The sequence below is a fragment of the Stegostoma tigrinum genome, chromosome 5 (assembly GCF_030684315.1).
Source record: "Stegostoma tigrinum isolate sSteTig4 chromosome 5, sSteTig4.hap1, whole genome shotgun sequence".
NCBI classification, from domain to species: Eukaryota; Metazoa; Chordata; class Chondrichthyes; order Orectolobiformes; family Stegostomatidae; genus Stegostoma; species Stegostoma tigrinum.
Genome location: NC_081358.1, coordinates 99,471,900 through 99,499,650, shown reverse-complemented (window position 1 = coordinate 99,499,650; position 27,751 = coordinate 99,471,900). Strand labels below are relative to the sequence as shown.

At 40.9% G+C, this 27,751-nt stretch overlaps 1 long non-coding RNA gene across 2 annotated transcripts in view; it reads left to right on the top strand.

Moving 5' to 3' along the window:
* Window positions 1-27,751, top strand: part of LOC125451408 (uncharacterized) — a 48,435-nt gene that overhangs the window by 14,652 nt on the left and 6,032 nt on the right. The window contains exon 2 of one of the 2 annotated variants that reach the window (XR_009445807.1): window positions 16,884-17,014. This is a non-coding gene — a long non-coding RNA (uncharacterized LOC125451408). Of the gene's footprint in view, window positions 1-926; window positions 1,142-16,883; window positions 17,015-27,751 lie in introns of both variants that reach the window. The other variant, XR_007247291.2, reaches the window with a different exon arrangement.

Sequence of the window (27,751 nt, the reverse complement as noted above, 5' to 3'; positions counted from 1 at the left end):
CCAAAGGGACACTTTCCACACTGTAGGGATTCTAAGATGATCTCAGATTGACAGTACTACTGAAGATTGCTGGATGGATGTAATGGTCTGTGAGCCGTGAAGGATGTAAACTCATTTGTATTGGCATCAGATGCCAATGATTCACGTGGATGATTGTAGCCCTCATGCACGTGCAGTTTCTAGGAGCAGTCAGCGACATGTGTGCCATCTCACCATTACTTCAAGAGAGTGTCAAATGGCTTCTTCAAAAGGACTTGCCAGCCTATCATGTTCAGAGTCAAAGTAGAAGGTCCAGCTAGAGGCTTCAGTGCTGGTTTGGTTATTCCAGATACAAGCTCTTTTTGATTGCATGTATTGTGGTCACCAAGGCTCATGTGGACATCAGTGATCTTCATTATCCTCAAGGAATTTAATTCCTTCACTATCCAATTGGCTTGCAGTCACCACCAGTGGATCCTACAGGTCTCTGCTCATTACCAAATGAGCAGCAATGACAGACACATCTGCAGGCACTTCTAGAGTGTCACTTGGATATGGACACAGAACAGTCAGGAGTTAAGTAACAACCCAGTAGATTTTGTCTTTGCGACTCTTACCACTTTTGCCATCCAGATAAATTAGGATCCACATTCAAAGTACTCAGAAGTCGAAGTCACAAACCCCTTGCCCACAGGCATCTGGTGCTTCTGAAATATGTAACTCCTGATCGGCAAGCGCACACACACACACACACACACACACACACACACACACACACACACACACACACACACACACACACACACACGCAGACAAACGTGGTTCACCCCAATCAACTTCCTGTTTGATATGTACTTGCAGTGCTGATGACAACCAAAACTGTATCACACCAATTCTGAGGAAGGGTCTCCAGGCCTGAAACATTATCTCTGTTTTCTCCTTCACAGATGCTGCCAGACCCTTTGGCCCAAATGCATCCATATTCAAATTTATGAGATGTGCCCTTGTGTGGTGTTCCCTCTTTGCTGCTAACAGATGGAGAAGGAAGCTGCTGACCTCATCGCTCCATGGTCAGGGATGACTTTGGCGGATTCTCCTTTATCATCACAACAACTTGAGGAGCTATAGAGTCTCTGTCCACATTGGAAGCTTCCAAATGCAGGTGATAGGTACACCTCCTCCCCTATAGGGTACATTGGTAGCCTCCTGCTAGCCCAAGGAGCAAGAGGACCTGTTAGAGGTGCCAGGGGATTTGTACACATCTTGACGTGTCACTGTTTCCTGGTTCTCAGAGACAAAATGTTAGCAGACAGAGCAGCTCACATCTGAGGCAGCTACTGACTAGTTTGCTGGCCATGGCTCTTCATGAGATTTGCAATCCAGCCATTGGAAAGTTCAGGCACATAGAGGGTGATGGAAGTGCTCATGGTCTGGATGGACCCCCCCCCCCCCCCCCCCCCCAATGTCTGAGCCAGGGCGTGGATACCTTCTGGAAGATCCACCTGCCATATCTTCATGCACCTCACACTGAGCTCTTCAGCCTGTGACTCAGTTGGGTCTGGCCTCACATAATTCTCTCAGCATCTTCAGGCCGAACAGTCACAGACTCTAACAGCAGGTCAGGTACCTATTGATGTTTGAACCAGGATGCAGTTTTGAGTGTGTTTGAGTATAAATATTAGTTTTAAGAATTAAAGGTTAACTGAAGAAATTGAAATAAATACAACTGAAGCACATGGATGCGCACAGCATTTAAAAAGGTTGAGGTCATGGTGCTTTTAAGAGTTTAACAGCTCGAAAGGTAGGATTAGAAGCAGCAGGTGGACATGTTGAGCTAGAGATATGGCTCCTACACTGAAAATCTGGTCAGATTGTTCATTTTGGAAGTTAAAGTTAGTTAAAAGCATTCAGTGAATTCTGAAAGGCTCGTAAACTCCCCGGTAGCAAATTGTAAATGAAGGGTACTTAATAAAAGAAGTAGATTATGGATAGTTTGGATCAGGCTTTGTTTCATGGAGATGGGTGGAGTTTCAAAAGGTTCTCTAGTTTCATTGTATATATGTTGGAAGAGGAGTTAGTTGCAGCTTGAAGTTGGGCAACTGCTGAATTTGAAGAAGTGACTAGACAGCACAATGCTGCTCTTCGGCAGTTAGAGCTTGGGAGAAGGCCCAGGGAGTGGTGGCTCTCTGTTATGTGAAAAGGTTCGGGCTAAAACAATGCTCAAAGGGTTATAGGTAATTCAGTGCAGCTGAGGGTGGAGTGACAAAATCACACAAGTGTATTTACTTGATGTAGTTGAAGAAGACTGAAGATTAAGAGATTCAACAGCAGCTCAGTGAAGCTAAATGGTTGATAAAAGCTGAAATTATGGCAATAATTACTCAGATGGGAGCAGTTCTGGGGAATTTGGTCTTGGAAGAAATTAAAGACTGTCAGCCTGACAGTCCAAGTTAGGAAGGCTTTGAGCAGATTTCCAAGGCTGGATCATCAATAGTGAAGAATTGGAATATCTCACAAAGGAGACAGTGTTAATGAGATTTGGTAACCTACAATGTCATGCAGATCTGTATGGAATCTGGCCTGATTGCATTAACGATTTAAAGTGCAGTTTATAGAATATTAAACCATAGTTGTTTCTTAATTCATGGATCCCAAGCCAATTTTGAGTCTTAGCATCTTGGCTGCATAAATAATGTAACAGTTTAGAATATTTATCTTGCCTGTTCACAATACCTATTTGGTCATCACAATTCTTGTTTTGTTCAATTTATACAATTTTTTTTTGCTATTTTAATTCAATCATGGACTGTGCTGTTTATTTTCTTGCCCTTGGTTCTTCCATTCTTCTAGATCTAGCAAGACAGATTATAACAAAAATTTGGATAATCCTGTATTCTCATAACTGGAATCATAACAATTTGCCAATATACAACATATTGTAAAATATTTGGACCCTATGCTTCTAAAACTTTGAATCCTGTTTTTCACTAGAGCCATTACGAATCGTCAAATTAATCTTGAGAAAGAGTTGAGAAGCTGAAAAGTAAAGTAGGATAAAGACAAATGTAGGGATTGAGGCCAGACTGGGAATAACACAGGAAGGCAAATGGATGATTACTAGATAATTAATAGATTGTAATACAATAGACTGGAACAGTTTCATATGCAATATATCCTCCAAGGAAGTTCAGAGAGAAAAATTCCTTAGCTAGTTGTACAATTCAATGAAATCCTGACCTTTTCTACATTTATTCTCTGCTCGAGTGAGCTGCAATTTCCTCCATTTAAACATCAGAAGGATCAAAGCTATTGTCTTGGTCTCTGTAAAAAAAATCTGTGCTTTTATTAATTTCACCTTCCTTCCTGATTATTGAGCCACATCAGGCCACTGTTTCTGAATTTTAATTCTGAACTGACTGTCTGATTTCATATCCTTGGAGGCCCTAAATCCACCTGTACAACTTTACTCTGCTGTGCTATCCCTCCAGGCCTCATTATTTCAATCATTTCCCGATTGGTCTCTTGACTCTATACTTCATAAACTTTTTGGCCTATATTCTACCACAGACCTCATGCCCAGTTACCAAGTATCTTTGATGAAAATTGGCTGCTTCTTCCTAACCCTTCAGATTCATATTTCTCATCCTAATTCCCAAGTTTATACATGCCTCTTCCTACATCTTTAACTCTCTTTATGTTGGAGCTATCCATAACCCCGCAAAACTGGTCACTTTACCATACAATTGGTAACCTCAACTATCTACTCATCCTCTGGAGCTTGGAGCAGTTTGGCTGCTTGTTTGCATTCTAAAACAATGTCTTTGAGTAAAACAAATTATGGGTAGAAGGAATCTTATTAGCAAAAGCATATATCCACTTCCATTCTAATTATACAGAACAAAACCTACCATACAAGTTGTGACATAATCCGCGGAATTATTTATACATTGGTTCACTGATTTATGAATGTCTGGCTTACAAGCAGTTGTATTTACAAACAGTATACCATGCAAGGGTGTAATTGTAAGGACCTGAAATATGAACATTTCCTGTACTTATGAATGAGTTTTTTTCTCTGAAGAAGGGCCTAGGCCCGAAACATTAGCTTTCCTGCTCCTCTGATGCTGCTTGACCTGCTGTGTTCATCCAGCTCAACACATTGTTATCTTTGTACTTATGAATAGCTGCTTTACATTATCTTGTATTGTGTTCCAACTTGGATAGCAATCAACTTGCTCTGTACTGCTGACACTTGGCCTGGTGCAAAACACCATCTTAAATATGGTGTAAGCCTACCCTGGGATGTCTGGTCAGTGGAAATTAGTTCCGGCTATGACAATTGGGCTAGGACAGTTGGGGAATTGGGCTAGCATCAAATGGGAAGGACAACAGAGGGGCAATGTGGGTGATTAATGATGTGAGCTTGGGATGCTTGCATGAAAAGACTCACTCAGCCTCGCAGAGAGAAACCGTTCATGAAACGCGAACAAGGTGACACTTAAACAGAAACATATAAGATCCAGCTATTTATTGAGCAATTTTTTTTTCAAAGTAAACCATTAAAGCAGCACCAGGTTTGTCTAACATGGGCTTTGACAGAGTAAATAAAGAAAAAGTGTTTCCAGTGGCACAAGGGTTGATAATCAAAAGGCACTAAAATAAGGCAATTAAAAACATAAGAACCAGAGGTGATATGAAGAAAACAACATTATGCAGTGAGTTGTTACAATTTGAAATGCATTAACTGACAGGGTGACGTAAGGAAAATTAAATTATAATCTTCAAAATGAAGTTGGTGAAGTATTCGATGGGAGAAAATGTTCATTGGACAGGGAATGTGGGGATTGCTTCTTCAAAGAGATGGCACAGACATGATGGACCAAGTGGTTTTCTTTACTTTATTATTTTACAGTTCTCTGGTTCTCTAAATCATTTTACCAAAATATGTAGAGGCTATAGCTCATGAATTATATAACTATGATTAATAGGGTTTATTCATTTAAAATAGCGGAACAATAAATACTCAAAGTGTGCCTTACACACCATTGCTTATCATAAGCAGAAAGATCAATATGCATTTCAGCCCTTGTGAAATATAAAATTAAAGCTATTCTTCAATGTTTCAGATAAAACCCACATTGTGCTGTGATTTATGCAGACAAGAGGGCAAGAAACGTGCTAATGCATTAAACGCACTTGAGTGGTTTAATCAGCATAAAATGTTTAACGTCATTATGACTCACTTTGGCCTGATTTCCTGTAATAGTTATGGTTGGGCTGTATGCACTCCCTGTTTTTGCTCCACGAAATCAGACAGGCAGGTTTTGTAGACCTGTAAAAGAGACAGAAATTGTTGTATAACTCTAACCTGAGAGAAGATAGTGGCAGCAAATCCACCAGCTGAGTCTAATACAATGATGAGCTATGGTGAGGATTCATCTTACAACATGTACCAACAACGAGATGTTCTCTATCACTAAGGCTTCTTCAGTTCACAACTTCTAAAGTACAGAAAGCCATATGGACAGTACTGCTACAAATTCCCCTTGATGTCACAAACCACCCTGACTTAGAACTATTTAATCACTGCAAAGTCAAAATGCTGGGCTTATCTATGTAACAGTAATGTGGAAGAAATATTTGCACATGCACTTCAACAATTCCAGGAAACAGTTCCTTGTCACCTTCTGAAGAGCAATTAGAGGTGGGTAATAGATGCTGACCATGCCTGTGGGATCCATATGTTCAGAATTAAGAATTTAAAAACCAAACAGAACCAAGCAGAGCTGCCATAGAAAGTGTTACCTAGAAGGGGCAGCATGGTGGCTCAGTGGTTAGCACGGCTGCCTCACAGCACCAGGGACCTGAGTTCAATTCCACCCTCGGGTGACTGTTTGTGTGGGGTTTGCACATTCTCCCCGTGTCTGCATGGGTTTCCTTCAGGTGTTCCGGTTTCCTCCACAGCCCAAAGATGTGCAGATTAGGAGGATTGGCCATGCTAAATTGCTTGCAGTGTTCAGGGGTGTATAGCTTAGGTGGGCTATAGGAGGATGGGTCTGGGTAGGATGCTCCAGGATCAGGGTGGATTAGTTGGGCCAAAGGCCCTGTCCCCACACTGTAGGGATTCTAAGATTGTGATGAAGGTGGGTTCTGTGACTTCACTGAATTGCTCACATAACCCACATGAAGTAATTCTTGAACCAGAAAACTTAAGGACATTACCACATGACAGCTAATGCATATAAACATCTGAAAATGATTTGCTATTCCCCAAGAAAGATGCTCACTTGGAAACTACTTAAGGTCATTCTGAATGATAATTTATGTTCATCAAATAGCAAATGAAGCTACGTGGCAGAGATTGGATACTTGGCAGGTGAGGCAACTAAATGAGTGACCAAGTTAATAAGATTTGAATCTATCCCTCTGTTCCTCCAACACTTCAGTTTGATGAATTCTTCTGAATTTAGAATGATTTAGCGTAGAGGTGAAGCCCTTTTTCCCATTTTGCCCCTGCTAGTACATTGAATGAGCTCTTTAATAAGTTCCACTCCCCCTCCTTTATCTTCATACTGCTATAATATTCAAGTATGCATCTGATTCCCTTTTGAAATTTACCATCAAATCATGAGTCAGAGACTCATACAATAAAGAGGAGGTCCTTCAGCTCATCGAGCCTGTACCGCCATTGGCCTCCATTACTCTTTAATTAGTCAATTCCAAATCATAACAAATCACTTCATTAATTAAAACATCTAAAACAGCCTCATGTTCTAATGTTCTTGAGTAGATCTGTAGCTCAGTTTGTGGATGCTGTGCTTGGTTCATTTGTCAAGCTGGTTTGTTAGTTCGAAGGCTTTCTTTTAATTTTAGGGGCAGCACAGTGGCTCAGTGGGTAGCACTGTTGCCTCACAGCGGCAGGGACCCGGGTTCGATTCCACCCTGTCTGTGTGAGATTCACACATTCTCCCCATGTCTGTGTGGGTTTCCTCCAGGTGCTCTGGTTTCCTCCCACAGTCCAAAGATGTGCAGGCCAGGTGGATTAGCCGTGCTAAATTGTCCATTGTGTTCAGGGATGCATAGATTAGGTGGGTTATGGGGGATGGGTCTGGTTCTGGGTGGGATGCTATGAAGGTCAGTGCGGACTAGTTGGGCCAAAAGGCCTGTCCCCATACTGTAGGGATTCTGTGATTACCCTGCTGGGTAACATCATCAGTGTAACGTCAGCTGAAGTGCTGTTGTGTTTTCCTGCCTGGTATCTAAACCCTGGGGTCCATCAGTGTTGATTGCCTCATTTCCGGTTTTTCCTAATTCTACACGTCTATCGATGGCCTTCTTGGTGAAGAACCAAGCCTCTAGAAATTCCTGTGCTTGTCTCTGTTTGGCCTGTCCTAGGGTCTTGAAGTTACCTCAATCAAACTGGTGGTTCTCCTTATTCGTGTGAATAGAGACAAGTGAGTACTGGTGTGGAGCTGGAGGAACACAGCAGACCAGGAAGCACCAGAGGAGCTGGAAAGCTGACATTCCAGGTCAGGAATAATGGGAACTGCAGACGCTGGAGAATCCAAGATAACAAAGTGTGAAGCTGGATGAACACAGCAGGCCAAGCAGCATCTCAGGAGCACAAAAGCTGACATTTCGGGCCTAGACCGCTCTCTGATGAAGGGTCTAGACCCGAAACATCAGCTTTTGTGCTCCTGAGATGCTGCTTGACCTGCTGTGTTCATCCAGCTTCACACTTTGTTATTCCAGGTCAGGACCGTTCTTCAGAAATGGGGGAGGGGAAGGGGAGCAACAAAAAGACATGACAGTGGGGTGGGGGTGTCTGCTTTAAAGCAAAGTTCACTCAACTCATTTTTAGTTTTTAAAAGTGTTAAGATTTAAAAATTACCCAGCAGCTAAGTTTTGTTTCTAAATTATATCAAATGTTAGTTTAATTCAGAAATATTGCTGGAAATTACCAAATACAAAGCAATATGGCTATTAGATGAAACAGAGATACAAAGATTAAAAGTACACACGGATAGAAGATACTTATAAAGATGAATGTAGAATCAGTCCATTATTGTTGCACACCTGTTACTGGTGTGTAGATTTTCTTTGCAAAAATTCTAAAATTTGAAGTCAGAAAACAACAGCTATGATGGCTTCTGCATTTGAAAAGTTGGTTGTGATATGGAGATGCCAGCGTTGGACTGGGGTGGACAAAGTCAGAGTTCACATAACATCAGGTTATAGTCCAAGAGTTTTATTTGAAATCACAGGCTTTTAGAGCACTGCTCCTTGGTCAGGTACAGAGAGATTTCAGAGAGTGGGAGAGAGAGGTTTCTTCTTCCTTAATAGTTTTGCGGCCGCAGCACAGCACTGTGGACTGTTTTGGCAGAATTATGTTTCATTTCTTGAAAGACTTTCTCTTTAAGCTAAGAACTCTCTCCCTGATGTTGCCCTCCTGGAAGTACTGTTTAAAATAGTGTCTCACAGCCTTATATGGATCAAATGTGAGATGGTTGCTATGGTAACTTTCAATTAATCATTATCCCACAAAGCAAAGTCAATTATGTTGAATTTCCTCGCTTGAATCCTTCCAGTCTCAAAAGTTTGTCTCAAAAGCTTTGAATTCCCAAACATTTAAGGGCCCATTGTGCTGTCCAGGGGTTAATTAAATTCTAAATGGCACTCACTGTGATTTATATTGAGAAAAGTCATCAATTTTGACCTCTGATGAAGGGTCTAGGCCCGAAACGTCAGCTTTCGTGAGCTCTGATGAAGGGTCTAGGCCCGAAACGTCAGCTTTTGTGCTCCTGAGATGCTGCTTGGCCTGCTGTGTTCATCCAGCCTCACATTTTATTATCTTGGAATTCTCCAGCATCTGCAATTCCCATTATCTCAGCTTCTGGAAACATCTGTGGTGAGAAAGAAACCAGTTCTGAAGAAGTGTCGCTGGACCTAAAACATTTAACTCTGCTTTCTCTTCAGAGATGTTGCTAGGCCTGCTGAGTTTCTCTGGCAATTTCTGTTTCTGTTTCAGATTTCCAAGTCATTGTTCTGTGTTTTACTTATGTCATCAGCCTGTCTGTTTTTTTGTCTGGCTGAGGTGAATCAACAAGAATTGGCTATGTAACTTCTTGCAGCCATTTTTTGGATGCAGTGTCTATCTTTGAAAGGTCAAGCCAGACTTCTTTTTTTTAAAATATATAATATTAAAATTATCTATTCTTGACAATACTACTTACTGTTTGAATTCTTTACTATTTTATATGCCTATGGACACCTGTTAATAATCTGAATATTTCCTCTAGTCCCTTATAATTAAATCCTGATTGTAAATATATTATATACGCTGATCCCAGTTTGACTGTTTCTTAGTGTATCTCAGTGATCAATACTGGACACGCCACTCATCATATTCAGTATTATTCTCAAATAGTGTCGCCCCTCATCTCTGGCACAGACTACAATACTGAAGATTTTAAGTACCAGCTTATTACAGTTCTCGGTAAGCAAAGAGAATTAATAGGAAAAATGATTAATGTGGGATAATAGCAGAATTTGCATTGAAAATTATAATAGCATAAAACATGCAATCTACTAAAATAATTTTTAATTCCAGGTCCTCATGAGTCATTTCTGCCTTTGTTGGTGTAATTGGATGTGTTGCCTACACATAATATTCACAGCTTTCCCCCTTAACTGGCCTTTCCATGTTGCATGAACATGAGCCATTCTTTGAACTCTGATATGTAGAGTATTTCAATTAAATACCCTTTTATTTTCCTGTTAACTATTTTTAGCATGGCTGTAATACAGACAGATGATCTGTCCAAATAATAAAGGAATGACATTTCTATTTGCAAAAAGAACTATCGATCTACAGTTCAATAAAACACCAGAAACTGCAATAAGTGGTAGTGTAATTGAATAGACTTTTCAGTAAGCCACAGCAGGAAAAATGGGCTGTCTCCTCTGTGTGCTACTGTCCACAATTCCACATCCCCCAAACATCAAGATACACCTCTGAGTTATAGTGCTATAAATTGTTCACCGTTCCCCAAATAAATGCCATTGACTGTATTTCACAATCTAGCAACTTGAATCAACACTGGCCCGAGAATCTAATGATGGAGAGTCACAATTCCAAGTATGGCTCACTTCCTGCATAAAATGCACCTCAAGGAATCATATAAGTTGTGCTGGAAGAGGGCTCAATTAATTTCATTGTCCCAGTGTGGGTTCCTTGCCAGGCCTGCCTATTCTAATTCCATTTACCCCAGAGTTTTCCTTCTATGTTTATTTAGTTACACATTTATCTTTGTTGATTCATGAAATGAAAACACTTATCACTGATGAGATAGATATTCAGTGCCCATCACTACCTGACATGAAAATGTTGTGGTATGTCCTTATTAAAGTCAGTGGGGCCTTGCCATTCTTTGCAGAATTCTGAAGAGGCTGAATAGTCACACTTGAGACAGTTAAAAATCAATGAGATTACTGTGTGACTGTAATCATATAGGTCAGAAGAAAGAGCGGTATATGATCTCCTGCCCTCTGGAACATAAATGAAAAATAAATCGTAAAGAAAATATTGCATTTGTATAAAGTGTTTTCCAACTCCCAGACATCCCAAAAGTTTACAGCCAAGAATTTTGAAATGCTGGTTATGAGACAATCTGGCATTTTCACACACAGTTTTTATAATATCTGAAACAAAAACAGAAATTACTGGAAAAGCTCAGCAGGTCTGGCAGCATCTGTGGGGAGAAATCAGAGTTAATGTTTCAGGTTGAATGATCCTTCCTCAGTGACTCTCCTTATCAATATCTGCTCTTTATTTTTCAATTTTTTAGAAAAAGAAATACCAAACTCCAAGATTACCAAGGCAGGATTTAATGATTTCTGGATCTTTACTTTAGCAACTGAAAACGTTGCATAACTGTATCTCTGCTTGACATGGAATGTTTGAGGTAGGATTATTGGGGTGCAATGGGGGAGAGTTGACAGTGGGCAGCACACAAATGATATAAGTTCATTAGAATCACCTCATCCTGAGAACATCTTCTTGAAGGTAAAATTGAGGAGGCAGCTGTGTTACTCACCAGCTCATGGCAGGTAATGAATTAGGAACAAAGAATATGTAAAAGCCACCAATATCTCCTCTCATATGTATACTGTGAACTTTACAGTTGGCCTAATGGGCATCTCCATCCCTCTATCATCCTGTGTCCCCAACCACAGGAGGCCAGACCACTTCCCAGGAGCATACCAGAGGGTCAGAAACACAGACAAACTTTCTACAGCTATGATCACCTTGGGACTTGCCTCCACAATGGTGAGCTCGCTCTAGATTCCATATTCTAATTCAAATGTTCAGAAAGTAGGGGATAGGGCACCTCAAAATAGAGTCTTCTTTATTTGTTTTCTCTCTCTCACTTTTTACCTTCTGCTGGTCCTGCCCACCTTCTTCAATTGGAGAGCAAGTCTCCAGGCAGTAATTTTCATTTTTTTTCTGTAAAACCCTGTTCTGTGACTGTTCCCTTAGCCTCTGGGATGACAAGCTCCACATGACTCTTATGCTGGGGTCACAATCTGAAACCAAAATTCCACCAATACTTTCAGTCATAATCTCTGGAAGGGATTTCTGAGAGAAATATTGACATTGAGGTTTTAGCTCCCTTGTTGAAAAGGAGTGATAAAATCAGTTTTTCTTCACTACAAAAGCTTTCAACTAGAATATTTTATGATACTTCCCCCCTCCCCCACCCAGTGTTTACCCTCTTTGGTAAAAACAGTAATTGAACAATGAGTCAGTCATCCATAAAACTGGAATATAAACACATTTAAACCTGAGACAAGCAAATACTTCCCATCTTGCTATTGTTAGTAACTCATTGATTTTATATTGATTTAGTGTGTGTTATTCATGAGGAAGGAGGGGCTGTCATTATTAAACTCACTTGCACTTCTATCCTGTAAACTGCACATATAAAGCCATTGCACTAAATTAATAAACGATTACTACCATCAGCAAGTACGGCCAATAATTCATTTATTAATGACTCACATAATAAGCAACTACAAGCAATGGGGAAGGATTGAAGACAGCGATTCTTATACTCAGTGTTTGCAGCCCTTTGGCTTGAACTTTGACTAAGCGGTATTGGTAACGGTTGCTATGAAATTATCCTTCACCATAGTACTCCGATAGGGCAATTTCATTTAAAATCAACAACTGACCCAATCTTGAAAGGCAAAGAGACTAAATTACATTGGGGTGTTTTTCCAAACAGCTCAAACTGATATCAGCTGATGTTTGGGGAGACTGGTTGGTACAGGAATAAACCTAGCCAGAAAAGGACTGAAATATGAAAGAACTGTTAATCCATTATAGCAAAAACTTATACGTGGACAGTGCCTTTAATATGAGAATCTGTCCAAAGGTGTTTTACAAGAGCATTTTAAATCAAAATGTGACACTGAAGCACGTAGCAGATTTTAAGTTACATGACAAAAAGCTTGGCTAAAGTGATATTTTAAGAGCTGTCTTATGGAGGAAGGTGAGCCAGACAGTCAGAGAACTTTAGGGATGCTATTCCAGAGCTTAAGGCCTAGGCAACTCAAGGTGTGGCAGAAAATAGTGGAGTGATCAAAATTAAGAAGCTAAAATTAGAGGTGCACAGATATCTCAGAGGGCGGTGAGGCTGGAGAAGATTTCAGAGCAAGGAGGGGATGAGGCCATGGGAAGGATTTGAAAGTAAGGATGAGAAAACTTAGCAAACTATGGAAAACTTTCAGGTAAACAGGAAAGCAGGAATATTTTAAAGCTTTTGAAAGAGAGCCGATATTGTAATATAGTCTATACTATACTATAATCACTGTATATACAACATGAAACTGCACACAGCAATGAAGTAAATGAGAACTATTGGTCAGACCACTGGAAAAATCCTTCTAGATCCAGGGGATCACTTATGTCCACGTGAAAGAGGAAGTACAGCCTGGATTTAATATCCCCTCTAAAAGAAAGTGTAGCCCTTCCTGAGAGTTGCATGACAGCATATGTTACATGCTCAAGACTCTGAAATAGATTCTGACTTAGAGAGGAATGTGTAGCCACATTCTGATTCACGGCTGACACATTATATGTTAACTTTTGTTTGTGTGTGAATTAGAATTTTAAACATTTGATTTTAAAATCCATGACAAAAGGGCCAGAAATAGCAGCTGTTTGGCTCTGGTGTGCATTGTTTAAACGCATAGTCTTGTTTCTGCCTTTGTACCTTAATTTGGGAATGACACTGTGGATCATTGAGATGGAATGGATCAGAAAAAATGTGTTATCAAGCCTACATCAATGGGTAACCCAGGATATGCTGTAAATTCTAGCCAAGAGATTATTCAGTGTGGGATGGATAAAAGGATTGAAATATTTTTACAGAGCGTGTGATTATATTCCTAGACTAGAAATCCTGAGGTCTGCATCAATGTTCTGTAGAATATGAAACCCAATTCCACATTTGATGGTTTTATTTTTAATTCAATAAATATTCTGGAAATATTTAACAGACATCTAAGGAAGTAAACCTGCCTTCCCCCAAATGGGCAAAGTGACTGCAATTACATTCCAAAATGGTTAATTCTTAATGGCTTATCAAGCTACTTATGATTAAATGAATATGACTAGCCTTTTCAGAGTAACCACGGACTGTCAATTAATGCTGGCTCTGGACAGAAAATACAGAACGGTTTCTGAGTAGAACAGATATGTGCGCATGGTAGTTCCTCAGAGTGAGGATGACAATATGCCAGTATGATTTATTTGCTGAATTTGTTTATTGATTTAATGCCGTCACATATTTCGAGACACAGTCTGCCCTACAGGCAGATCGTACCATACAAAATGCATCAAAGCAGCAGAACAGAGTGCAGAATTTAGTGTTACAGTTACAGAGAAGGTGACAGAGAGAGAGATCAGAATTAACATTTGAGAGCAAAGTGTGGAGCCGGAGGAACACAGCAGGCCAAGTAGCATCTTAGGAGCACAAAAGCTGACGTTTCAGGCCTAGACCCTTCATCAGATGATGAAGGTGCTAGGCCTGAAATGTCAGCTTTTGTGCTCCTAAAATGTTGCTTGGCCTGCTGTGCTCATCCGGCTCCACACTTTGTTATCTAGGATTCTCCAGCCTCTGCAGTTCCCATTATCTCTAACATTTGAGAGAACTTTCTATTTGTTCCTTATTTACAGCATCCGCAGTTCTTTCGTTTTTTTTATTTAACATTTGAGAGTCCGTTCAGAAGTCAGATAACAGCTAGGAAGAAACTGCTCTTGAATCTATTCATACGTGTATTCAAACTTTTATATCTTCTGCCCAACGGAAGAGGGTATGACTGGGGTAGGAAGGCTCTTTGACTACGTTGGCTCCTTTCCTGAGGCAGCGGAAAGTATAGATGAACTGTATGATTCCCATATGTTGGTCCTTGAAACATAAGACTCTTAGGAGGCTTAACAAGGTACATGCTTACTCAAATGCTGTAAATTCTGGACAAAAGGTTGTTTTCACTTCTGGGAAAGTCTCGGATAAAGAAGCATAATCTCAGAATAAAGAGAATCTCATATAATAAGATGAAGAGGATTTTATTCTGTCAGAGGTTGGTGAATCTGCGGAATTTTTTACTGCAGAGTACTATCAAAGGTGATTGAGTATATGCAAGGCTGAGATAGATAGATTGTTAATTAGTAAGGGAATTGAGAGCTCTGGGGTAGAAACAGGAAAGTTGTGGATTATCAGATTAGTCATGATTTCATTCAATGGCAGAGCAGGCTTGATGGGCCAAATGGCCTTCTTCTGCTCCCAAAGGTTTTGGTCTTATGATAATAAATAGTGTCCTTGTTGAGACAGATATCTTGAAGTTTTGAACCAGTCTATCTATTTACATTGCTAGAAGACCTCAGACTTGCACATAGCTTGGATTCTGCACACAGACTACATAGAGTAAGCATTTGAAAGAAGACACCTCTGAGACAAAGATTACCAATTAATAGCATGAGAGAGGGAGTGGATACCAAATAAAACTGTGAGGAGAAGAGAAAATATCTATGAGTGATATAACAACAAAGTTATGTGTTGATTACTTATTGAGCAGCTACTGTTAGGAACTGAATCAACTCCAGTTTTTTTTTGCCAATCATAATTTCTAATCTCTCATAGGAAGGAAAGAATTTATAAGTATAGGAGAAGGAGCTAATGTTTTGAGTGATGGTGAGAAATTTTGATCTTCTCCAGTTGAATTTCTCATTTTAGTTAATAGTATGCATGTAAGATTAAAATAACTTAAAGTAATTAATGTGACATACAGTAAAATAACTAAAAACGTGAGTAAAAGCTAAGGTGTGGCAGAGCAGCTTGACCAAATGGAATTCCATTCCTATGGCATATGGAGAGGAGTGGAAACTTCTCATGATCTTAATGAACTCAAATGCAGGAAGTATCGCCAGCTTCATGAGCTTGAGCTCCAGCTTTCAAAACTCAACCAACTGCTAGACTCACTGAGTTTTATCTATAACACAGAGAACCACATGGAAAACATTTAGTTTGTTTCAGGAGCTCATCATCAATTTTTCAAATCACCCAAATAACCAAATTACAAATACTTCCCACCAGGGGCAGTATAACAATAAGAAAAATGTCAAGGAGTTGAGAAACAAAGGAAGGAACAAAATCAAAACATTCTTAATGGGGCAGATAATGCTTATGGTTCCCACCTCTCTCTAAAAGCTTTGAAGCTACTGGTGGATGTCATTTGCCCCCTCTCCAAGGACAACCAGGTGTGAATATAGCCAAATAAGAGAAGCAGAAGAACTCAGCTCTTTTTTTAATGCATCATAAACCTACCACCTCATCATTCAATCACCCAAATAAACAAGTAACCAACTCTGAAAAACCACCAAATCACTTGAGCAATCAACCAAACAAACAAATTATAACTTCTGCCAACTATCAGCAGTGCAACAACACAAAAATAAAGAAAGAATAGGAAGAGAGGAAGGGATTAAATCAAAATTAAATTGGAGAGAGTGATTTTGCACACTACCCCCTGTGGTGCTCATCTCTCCAAGATCTGAGCTTTTTTTTAAAATCCATTGTACATAAGCTAATGATGTACTATCGCAGTGAAAGCCTCTGTACAGTTTAGAGTTCTCCCTTTAACTCTTACTTCATTTGATTAATGCCAGCTTCCTCTTCATCTCTCAAAATATTAAATTGCCCTTTACCATTTCAGATACAAGATGGCTTGCTGTGAAATTTTCTTCATTTCAACATTTCCATTAATCATCCATTTCCACTTTTGCAGTGTAGAAAGGAACAATGTTGAGCTGCGTGCAAAACATTACTCACCCTGAGGGGAACAGAATTAATTTCTTAGAAGTGCTTTTACTGCTAGTTTAATTCAGAAGTTAAGCATATGGAATGCACACAAGTTCCAGCAGTGATCCTTTATTCTACAGGTATTAAACCTGAAAGCATATTCATGAGAGAATTTAGCCTAAGTAAATTAACTTTTTACAATTGATAACCATGACCTGATATACCCGACGCACAAGAAAAATAGTGAGATCTCAACTGATGATCTCAAATTTGATAAGTTGATTGTGGAAATATGGAAGCAGGCATGCCTTATGTTTAACTAGATGATGGTGATCACAGCAAAGAAACAAGACTGGAATCTCCTGTGCTTGTGGAACTGTCATTGCTAATTCCCCTTGACTGTGTGAAGCAGATTACTTTGCCATCCAAGGTACCCAAGATGGCAACCAAGAAGGAGGCTTCAGGCAGAGCTTGTCTGCTCCATCCATTTTCCTTTCTTTTCTCTCTCTTTTGTGTTTCTATGTCTTGTTTCTTCTGCAGGCCACAGACTCCCAGCCTCGGACTAAGCGCAGACCTGGTGAGGTGACTTCCCTGCCCAGTATGGCAGCCTCCCAACATGGCAGCCTCTCGCCCTGGCGTGGTGGTCCTTTTCTCAAAAGCCTGCTGTCTTGGTAAATGTGCTGCTTTGCCTACTCACAGTACAGTCTTTTGATACAAATGCTCTGTGCACCTGCAAACCCACAGACATCCATTTTTAACATCAAAGCATAGAAAAAAAGCACATTATCTTCTAAAGGGACCACACACTGCTTCATGGCATTTTACAAACACCAACATTTCACAAATACCAATAGTTTACAAACACCAAATTCTAATGTCTTGCCTCCTAATCCACAAATAGAATAGCCACCTTCGCAACAACTGCCATGTGTGCATGATGAAAAGAAATTGAAAGCATCTGAACCTTCTAATTGGCCAGGGTAGATGGAGAGTTGGAACCCGGGTTAGTATAGGGAAATGTTAATTATCATAAAATTTTCTCACTGAAGCATTGGCTCTTTTCAAACAAGTGATACTTCAACTCTGGTCTTATAGGTTAGAGGTTTTCAGCCAGACTCACCTCCCAAGAGCTGGCCAATCACATGAAAATTAGAAAATTTCAGAAGGTGAGCTCTTGATGAGTTGAAAATCAGCTAAATGGACTGAATTTATGATAGGGGAGATTTCAGTTTGGTAATGTCTGCCAAAACCACCCCCCTACCCTTGTGAAAATTGTCAGGTTTGGGAATGAAGGCAGGAAATCCTGACACATGTTGTTACCATTTCCTTGGGTCAGTCACCTCTGCCAATCCAATTTGAACCATATGTGTTGCTGAACAGAGGACTGTAGAATGTAAGAAATACTCCCATTATCTGGACTACACTGTAGGAGCCCCAAAATATTCTTCTGAGCTCGATGGTTTGTTGCATCCTACATAATCTCATGATCATGAGATCATGAAGGAACATCCCTTGCTTGGCTTATAATAAGTAACTGAGGACGAAGAAGATAAGACCCCCTCTCCCCAGAGTGTCTGCAGTAAGCCTTTTTGACAGTAAACCCAATCTTAACATCCCATTTAATACCAGTCTAGCATCTTAATTTAATCTTTTTAAACACAATCCTAAAACATTCTGATGAAAGACATTTTGAAAAAAGCCATCCAATATTTTACACAAAAGTCAAACTATTCACCTCACTTAAACCTACATTGCCTCCCTGCTCCTATGCATTGGCTGCAGAATGATTAATGGGGAAGAGTGAAGATGGTTTGATTGGACACCCTTGAGCAGGCCCAGCTTCAGGGAAGGTGAAGGTATAGTGCTAATTTCACTGGGTTAGTAATCTGGAACCTCAGGCTGATAATGTGGAGACAGAGTTTTAAAACCAGCCATGGGCAACGTGAAATTTAAGTTTATAAAAAGTCTGGCTGATGGCAGCTATGTAACTATTGTCGATTGCTGTATGAAATAAAGCTGCTTTGCTAATGTCCTCTAGGGAAGGAAATCTACCGCCATTACTTGGTCTGCTCTACAGATGAGTCCTGATGTACATCAATGTGGCTTACTCAGAACTGCCCCCATGGGCAATTTGGGTTTTGCAATAAATGTTGGCCTACCAGCTCTGTCCATACTCCATAAGAAATATGTTAAAAAAACTCTCTCATATTATTCTGTTGCAGTCGGGCAGCAGCAGGGCCAGCTGCCTGGCAGATGGGTGTAGGGGTGGGTAGCAGTTGGAGGATGAGTATTTTCACCTTGAGAAAGTACTTAACTTTTGGGTCCCGTGTTCTCTTGAAACAGCACCTCAACCATTATGGAGATCTGTTGGAGCCCAAATTTCTGGACTGCTGCTATAGCCATCTAGCACCTTCACTTTTTTCAACCTGCAACTGGTCATGGCCTCAGCCAATGATGGTGAGCACTGCCAGTGAATGCAGTGCAATTGTTTTGAGTAATTAGCTCATTTTGACAGAATAACTGGCACTATGTACAAGTGGTGATGGATGTGTGAGCTTTACAACAGTGTGTAAGGGTGAGATTTAGCTTTGATTGTGAGCTGTAAGTTGTTGTTGCTGGAGATTGTTGATAACGAAGCAATGTGGACATGAGGCACATAGTGCTGGGGGTGTGTCGGAAGGTCATCACCATTGGGGCCTCCATTGAATCACACATAATCCTGACTTTGAGCTATTTTACTATGTATTCATCATCATTCAGTCAAATTCCTCATGTGCCCTACTTTACAATATTGCGAGAGCACCTTCATGTCATGCACTGCAGCAGCTTAAGACAAATGCCCATCACTTTATCAGAGTAACCAGAATGGACAGTACATTCTCAGCTTGTCAATGATATATACAACAAGAGAATGAATAACAAAAATGATCTAGGAAGATGCTGCAGTTTTCCAGTTATTCTACATAACTGGCTCTTATATGACACGGCATTTTCACACTTCAAATTATTTTCATTATCTGTGTGAAGCCAAATGTCCCGATATCCACCTTTTAACAATTAATTACCTCGTGTCCTATTCCCACAGTTAACTGCTTTGTTGCTAAAATCCTCCAAATTCCAATACCCTCCTGGCCAATTGCTCTTGTCAACTAGTTCATTCAAAATTCTGCTTCTTGTATCCTGCATATGATATTCTATTATAAGATAACGAAATGTGAGGCTGGATGAACACAGCAGGCCCAGCAGCATCTTAGGAGCACAAAAGCCAATGTTTTGGGCCTAGACCCTTCATCAGAGAGGGGGATGGGGTGAGGGTTCTGGAATAGATAGGGAGAGAGGGGGAGGCGGACCAAAGATGGAGAGAAAAGAAGATAGGTGGAGAGGAGAGTATAGGTGGGGAGGTGGGGAGGGGATAGGTCAGTCCAGGGAAAACGGACAGGTCAAGGAGGTGGGATGAGGTTAGTAGGTAGGAGATGGAGGTGCGGCTTGGGGTGGGAGGAAGGGATGGGTGAGAGGAAGAACAGGTTAGGGAGGCAGAGACAGGTTGGACTGATTTTGGGATGCAGTGGGTGGAGGGGATGAGCTGGGCTGGTTGTGTGGTGCAGTGGGGGGAGGGGACGAACTGGGCTGGTTTTGGGATGCGGTGGGGGAAGGGGAGATTTTGAAGCTGGTGAAGTCCACATTGATACCATTGGGCTGCAGAGAATCCCAAGCGGAATATGAGTAGCTGTTACTGCAACCTTCGGGTGGCATCATTGTGGCACTGCAGGAGGCCCATAGTGGACATGTCATCTGAAGAATGGGAGTGGAAATGGTTTGCGATTGGAAGGTGCAGTTGTTTATTGCGAATTGAGCGGAGGTGTTCTGCAAAGCGGTCCCCAAGCCTCCGCTGGGTTTCCCCAATGTAGAGGAAGCCACACCGGGTACAGTGGATGCAGTATACCAAATTGGCAGATGTGCAGGTGAACCTCTGTGGAGCAGTGCTACAATGATGCCACCCGACGGTTGCAGGAACAGCAACTCATATTCTGCTTGGGATCCCTGCAACCCAATGGTATCAATGTGGACTTCACCAGCTTCAAAATCTCCCCTTCCCCCAGCGCATCCCAAAACCAGCCCAGTTCATCGCCTCCCCCCACTGCACCACAAAACCAGCCCAGCTCTTCCCCTCCACCCACTGCATCCCAAAACCAGTCCAACCTGTCTCTGCCTCCCTAACCTGTTCTTCCTCTCACCCATCCCTTCCTCCCACCCCAAGCCGCACCCCCATCTACCTACTAACCTCATCCCACCTCCTTGACCTGTCCGTCTTCCCTGGACTGACCTATCCCCTCCCTACCTCCCCACCTATACTCTCTCCACCTATCTTCTTTTCTCTCCATCTTCGGTCCACCTCACCCTCTCTCCCTATTTATTCCAGAACCCTCACCCCATCCCCCGCTCTGATGAAGGGTCTAGGCCCGAAACGTCGGCTTTTGTGCTCCTGAGATGCTGCTTGGCCTGCTGTGTTCATCCAGCCTCACATTTCGTTATCTTGGATTCTCCAGCATCTGCAGTTCCCATTATCACATCTATGATATTCTATTCATCAGTCACCCTGTGCTCACTGAACAACTTCAACTCCCAATACAGCAATGCTTCTCAGCATGGCATTCTAATTTCTCCAAAACTTTGCCCCTCTCTTTTCTGTGATCCTAAGAGCTCATCCCTAAAACATTCTGTGATCTCTATAGTCTTTTAATTCTATGATTTTCCAATTTCCATTATTTCCATTGGTGGCTGTGTCTTTAACAACAAGGATCCTAGGCTGGAATTCACTCTCAAAACCTCTCAGTCTTTCTACATTCCCCTCTGCTTCTTTGATGGTCTTTTAAACCCTGTATTTTTGACCAGACGTTTGGTTGCATATACCATTATGTGACAAATTTTGTTCCTTAAGGCTCCTATGAGTTGACTTTGAACATTTTGTGACATCAATGTTGTTATTAAAAAGCAAGGTGTTGCTGTTGTTCAATAGTATTGTAGATTAATCATGGTTACTTGCCCAGCTTAAACATTCTGTATTTGAGCAATTACAAATAAAGAAATAGACCATTCAGCACACCAGGACAATGTCAATGTTTATGCTTTTCAAGAACATCCCCTGACCTTAATGTTCTCACCCTATCAATGTATCAGATGTCTTCCTGTTGAGGTTACATATCCAACTTACCCTTTGTGTTCCTTACCTCAAACACTCATTATGACAGCAGATTTCTTATTCTCTGAATTTTATGAATAACACACTTAGTGCTTAACACACTGCTGGTGCCAAATGATAACTGAACATTGCAACGGGCCTGGGTTATACAATAGGATTGTTCCAAATTCATGTTGATAGCTGGTGGAAGCGAGAACATTTCCATTTCCACCAGCATGTTTGGAGTCAGGCCCTTTCCAGACATCAATGGGCAGAATGCAAAGTTATCGATCCTCACATTCTCTACAAAGTACAGATCCTTTCAAAAACAAATTGAGGGATTGTTTGTACATTTATAGGAAAGTATAGGACAGAGCATATGGCTTGGTTTTCTCCTTTGAAGACAGCTTATATAAATGTCTATGATTTGCCACATGAGAAGCAAATGCCAGAAAGTTAGAAAGCATTTTTTAATTAAATTTGGAAAGCTGACATATTGAAAAGTGAAAAAAAGAACTCTTTGATATGGATTATATTAATTCTCACTTTTTTCTTCTTATAATTATTTAGTTTTCCTAAGCAAGCATCTCATCAAAGCCTAGAACCCAAGACAAATTAAATCACTTTGCTTCTACCATGAGATTTCACTTAAATCAAATTTAGATCCTTCGTGAAGTTCATTTTTTTATGGCAAGCTTTTTCAGCATCCAATCTTGCACTGATTTGTAGCTTTGGAAGAAAAATATGCGACTGACTTTTTTTTTACACATTCACGCAATAATTTTGTTAAATATTCAATGGATTTCATCACAACCAGAGTGCTTTTGCAATGGCTTCTCTACATATCACTGAGAACAAATAACACTAGAACATTTTGAGAATCGATATCTGATGTTAAAAAAATATCTTGACCAGTTTTTGAAGGCTTTCAGATACATGAGGACTGTGTAAACTATTGAATATTTGTTTACACTATTTACAGAGGCATGGTTCAAAATGATGCCATTTGAACCTACATTCCTCAGATCTCTATTCCATGTGAACTGACATCACGGTAACTCTCGCTATTGGCATAACAGCTATTAATTCCCTATGCTACACCTTCATCCAAAGCTTTCATCCTACCCATAAACTATTTATCTTGATATTCCATTCCTACTACCACCTTCATCTGCTGAAGTCACTGTCAGGCCCTTTGAGTCAGACAGTAAGATGTCATGGTGGTTCAACTAATCTGCCTTTGTCCTCATCCCTTTAGAACGTGAATAGGAACACAAACATTGGGTGAGGAGAATGTAAACAGTCCACTGAGGTGGTTAGCATATTTCCATGGTTATGAGCACTCAAATGAGGTCTGCAAAGGTGACACCAACACCAATCTCTTGCAGTTGAAGATTCCATGGTCAATATTGACAAAGTAAGAATGTCGGTGAACCAATAGACTCAGAACTAGGCCAGATCATTCCTGGACCAGAATCTAGAGAGATTTCCTTGGGCCAGTTACTGGCAATTTCTGTACCTTACAGCACTTGTCGAAAGCAACAGCTTGGCTTGTGTAATTCTGCTTCTGTTTGGCCCTATCCAAGTCAGCCTCTGTCACCTGGCCAAAGGGTATGCCAGAGACACGGAACTTGAGAGTGCAATGTTCTATCAATTCAGAACTCTGGAGGAATCATAACCTTGTGTAAAGGTACAGTCCAGTAAATAAAAACATTGGGTCAGATTGGTGTCTTCATTTAGCTTTAACATGACCTTGACCATACGGCCCTCCCCCTCTCCTCCATTAGGCCTTACCGGGATCGAGGTGAACCTATAACATGCGCAAAACCATACCATCAATTGACTATTGGTGAACTGTAGGCTGTTGTATGAGATGACTATCTCAGGGATACATATGTGATGAAAGTCACTTTGAACAAAGAGCTAACCACTATAGAAGTGGGGGAACTGTAACATCACTAGACCACTATTAGTAATAACTCGGAAAATTACATGACAAGAAAAAATTCAAGGAAAGTCAAAAGTTGAAAAAAACTTAAGCAAGGTGTCAGGACAGCTATAAGAAGTCATTAAAAGCCACTGGCCAACAGGATTAGGGAAAATCCCAAGGCTTTTTATACATATATAAAGAGTAAGAGGGTAGCCAGGCAGAGGGTTGGCCTGCTCAAAGACAAAGTGAAGGGAATTTACGTTTGGAGCCAGAGAAAATGGACAAGATATTAAATGAGTACTTTGCATCAGTATTCACCATAGAGAAGGACTTGGTGATAATGAGTTTGGGGAAGGGTGTGTAGATGGTTGGGGTCATATTGAGATCAAAAGGGAGGAGGTATTAGGGTCTTCAAGACCATTAAGGGAGACAAATCCCCAGGGCCTGGCGGGATATACCCCAGAAAACTGAGAGAGGTAAGGGAGGAAATTGTTAGGGTCTTGAGAGTATCTTTGCATCCTCACTGGCTAGAGGGGCAGTCCCAGAGGATTGGAGAATAGCCAATGTTGTTCCTTTGTTTAAGAAAGGTGGCAAGGATAATCCAGCTAATTACAGACCATTGAGCCTTACATCAGTGATAGGGAAATTATTGGAGAGGATTTTTTGAGACAGGATGTACTGCTACCTGGAAATCAATGGGTGTGTTAGCAAGATGTAACATGGTTTTGTGAAGGGGAGGACCTGTCTCACTAACTAGGTTGGGTTTTTTGAGGAAGGGATGAAGATGAGCAATGAGGGTAGGGCAGTGGATGTTGTCTACATTGACTTCAGTGAGGCCTTTGACAAGGTCCTTCATGGCAGGCTGAGGTAGAAGGTAAAGTCGCACAGGATCAGAGGTGAGCTTGCAAAATTGATTTTAAAAAACTGGCTCGGCCATTGAAGATAGAGGCTAGCAATGGAAGGGTGTGCTTATGAATGGAGGGCTGTGATTTGTGACGCTCCTCAGGGATCAGTGTTGGGACCTTTGCTATTTGTAATATATATAAATGATTTGGAGGAGAATGTAACTGGTATAATTAATAAGTTTGCCGATGACACAAAGGCTAGTGGAATTGCGAATAGTTTTGGGGACCATCAAAGGATACAGCAGGATATGGATCGGTTGATGACTTGGGCAGAGAGATGGCAGATGGAGTTTAATCCAGAAAAATGTGAGGTAATGCATTTTGGAAGATCTAATCCAGTTGGAAAATATACAGTAAATGGCAGAACCCTTAAGAATACTGACGGGCAGAGTGATCTGGGTATATAGGTACACAGGCCACGAAGTGCCAACACAGGTGAAAAAGGTAGTCAACAAGGCATATGGCATGCTTGTCTTCATCGGCCGAGGCATTGAGTTTTAAACATCGGCAGGTAATGTTGCAGCTTTCTAGAACCTTAGTTAGGCCGCATTTGGAATATTGTGTTCAATTCTGGTTGCCACACTACCAGAACAATGTAGTGACTTTGGAGAAGGTACAGAAAAGATTTACGAGGATGTTGCCTGGTATGGAGGGCATTAGCTATGAGGAGTAATTGGAGAAACTTGAATTGCTCTCACTAGAATGACAAAGGTTGCAAAGGGACCTGATAGAGGTCTGCAAGATTATGAAGGGCATGGACAATCTGGACAGTCAGAAACTTTCTCGTAATGTGGAAGAGTCAGTTACTAGGGGCCATAGGTTTAAGGTGTGAGGGTCAAGCTTTAAAGGTGATGTACGGGGCAAGCCTTTTACACAGAGGGAGGTGGGTGTCTAGAATTCACTGCCGGGGGAGGTAGTGGAAGCAGAAATGATAGTGACTTTTAAAGGGTGTCTTGACAAATACATGAATAGAATGGGAACAGAGGAATATGGTCCTCGGAAGGGTAAGGGGTTTTAGTCTGTGACGGACAGGATTTCAGTGCATGCTTGGAGGGCCGAAGGGCCTGTTCCTGTACTGAAATTTTCTTTGTCCTAATAATCAAAGACAATGAGAAGGTTTTACAGACAAGATAAATAAATTCAACCTGAGGCATTTCCATAGTGATGTCTCGTTGTGGAAAAAGTATTCAGAACCATGGTATTTGGGGTGGTATATTTGCCAGCTGGTTGGTTTTAAGGAAGGTTGCCAATGGTTTGTGATATGTCTGGATTGAGATTTTGAGGCCCAGGGTGTAGTCTGAGAACCTTTTTCTAGGTTAAATGCACGTTTAGGGCATCTTTTTTAATGACCGTATATTTCTGCTGTGGAGCTCCAACTGCCCAGGAGATATTAGGCCAGTCATTGGGAGCTATTACTTTGGATCTGGAACAAATAGCTCCTAAGATATTGAAGGATGTGTTGACTGCAACAATAGTAGGCAAATTTGAGTAGGCAAACTAGGGCTTTGGTGGATGTGAGCATTTTCTTTATTCTTTAAGAAATATTTTCTTATAAAAGCCATGTTGTTGGTGCCTGGCCCGATACCAAGCTTGGTCCTGCCAGTAATAGCTCACAGATGTGTTCCTGGCTGAGTAGAAACTTGCTAAAGTGTTGAATGATACTCATAAAGAACTAGAGTTCATTGATTGTCCAGGGCAGGGGAAAATTCTTGATTACCAGTCTTTTGTTTGGCATTCTCCTCGACGCCAAATACAATGTTGTCCAGGGAATTGACGTTTTCGGAAGAAGGGTCCCGAACTGAAACATCAGCTTTCCTGCTCCTCTGATGCTGCCTGGCCTGTTGTGTTCATCCAGCTCCACATTGTGATATCACTGACTCTAGCATCAGCAGTTCTTACTATCGCTCAAGGAATTGATAGCTGTTTTGGGGAACTTGTGGTTAATTATGAGATCCACAAATTGCAAATATCTAAATAACTTCCATCATGGTAGAGACATGATTAAGAATATCATCCATGTGACATATCATTCCATTGGGGCCCTTTAGGATTCCATTCTTGGTGCATTGCAAGACTTTGGCTGCTGAGATGATCCCAAACAATAGACAATTAGGGACATAACTCATAGAACGTAGAACATAGAACATAGAATAATACAGCACAGTAAATGCCCTTTGGCTCACGATCTTGTGGCGACCTATTATCCTACTAAGATCAAACTACCCTCCATACCCTACATTTTACTATCCTCCATGTGATTATCCAAGAGGTGCTGAAAAGTCTCTAAAGTATCTAACTCCACTGCCGGCAGCACATTCCACACGCCCACCACTCTCTGTGTAAAGAACCTGCCTCTGGCTCCCCCTCTATACCTTCCTCCCATCACCTAAAAGTTATGCCTGCCCGTAATAGTTATTTCCGCTCTGGGAAAATGTCTGTCACCATCCACTCTATGTATGCATCTCATCATCTTGTACACCTCTATCAACTCACCTCTCATCCTTCTTTGCACAAATGAGAAAGCTCCCTCAACCTTTCCTCATAAGATCTCCGCTCCATTCCAGGCAGCATCCTGGTAAATCTCCTCTAGAACCTCTCTAAAGCTTCCACATCTTTCCTACAATGAGGCAACCGGAACTGAACACAATATTCCAAGTGTAGTCTAAACAGAGTTTTATAGAGCTGCAGCATAACTTGCTACTCTTAAAAGCAGAAAAGCAGATTAAAGCAGAATATTCTGAAAGAAGTAATAATGATCATTGATAGCTTATATTTTTCATCTCAGAGGTGCTACCAAAAACCATTGTTTACATTAAATTTTGTAAAGACTGAATTATCTGTGAGCTTTGCTGAGTTTCACTGGGTGAGTTTTAAATTCAGTGGGCTTGTTGAATAGCCTGAAGTCTAGCTAAAAGCATAAAGAAGGTAAGTTAGGGTACTGAAAATGTGCTGGAGCACAAAGAAGGGTTGAGTTACAGTGGGTTATCATCACTCTCCTGATGCAACTGGTATCAATCTCCTTTCCGACCTTATTTAAGAGAGAGTGTGGAACCTTGCTTGAGATGAATAGCTCACTGACTTGGCAGTAGGTTTCAGGGTGATATGGTAAGTTGATTGAAGCTTCCCAAGTCATGTGAATAGTTTCCAAACCTTCCTCTTGAACTTGTTTGTTTATCTTGATTGCTCAGTTCATCCATCTTACAAATAAGGAATAAATCGGTGCAGGTTCTGCAGCTTAGGCAGGATGACATCTGATTGTGGATGACAGGAAGGGTTTCAATCATTTCTCATCCTGAATAATGAACTGTGGCAATCATCTGGTTTTGTACCTTCGGAGAACCTTCTGTGTCTTAAAGAGATGACAGCTGAAGAAACTAGGCTTCAAGCAAAGTGG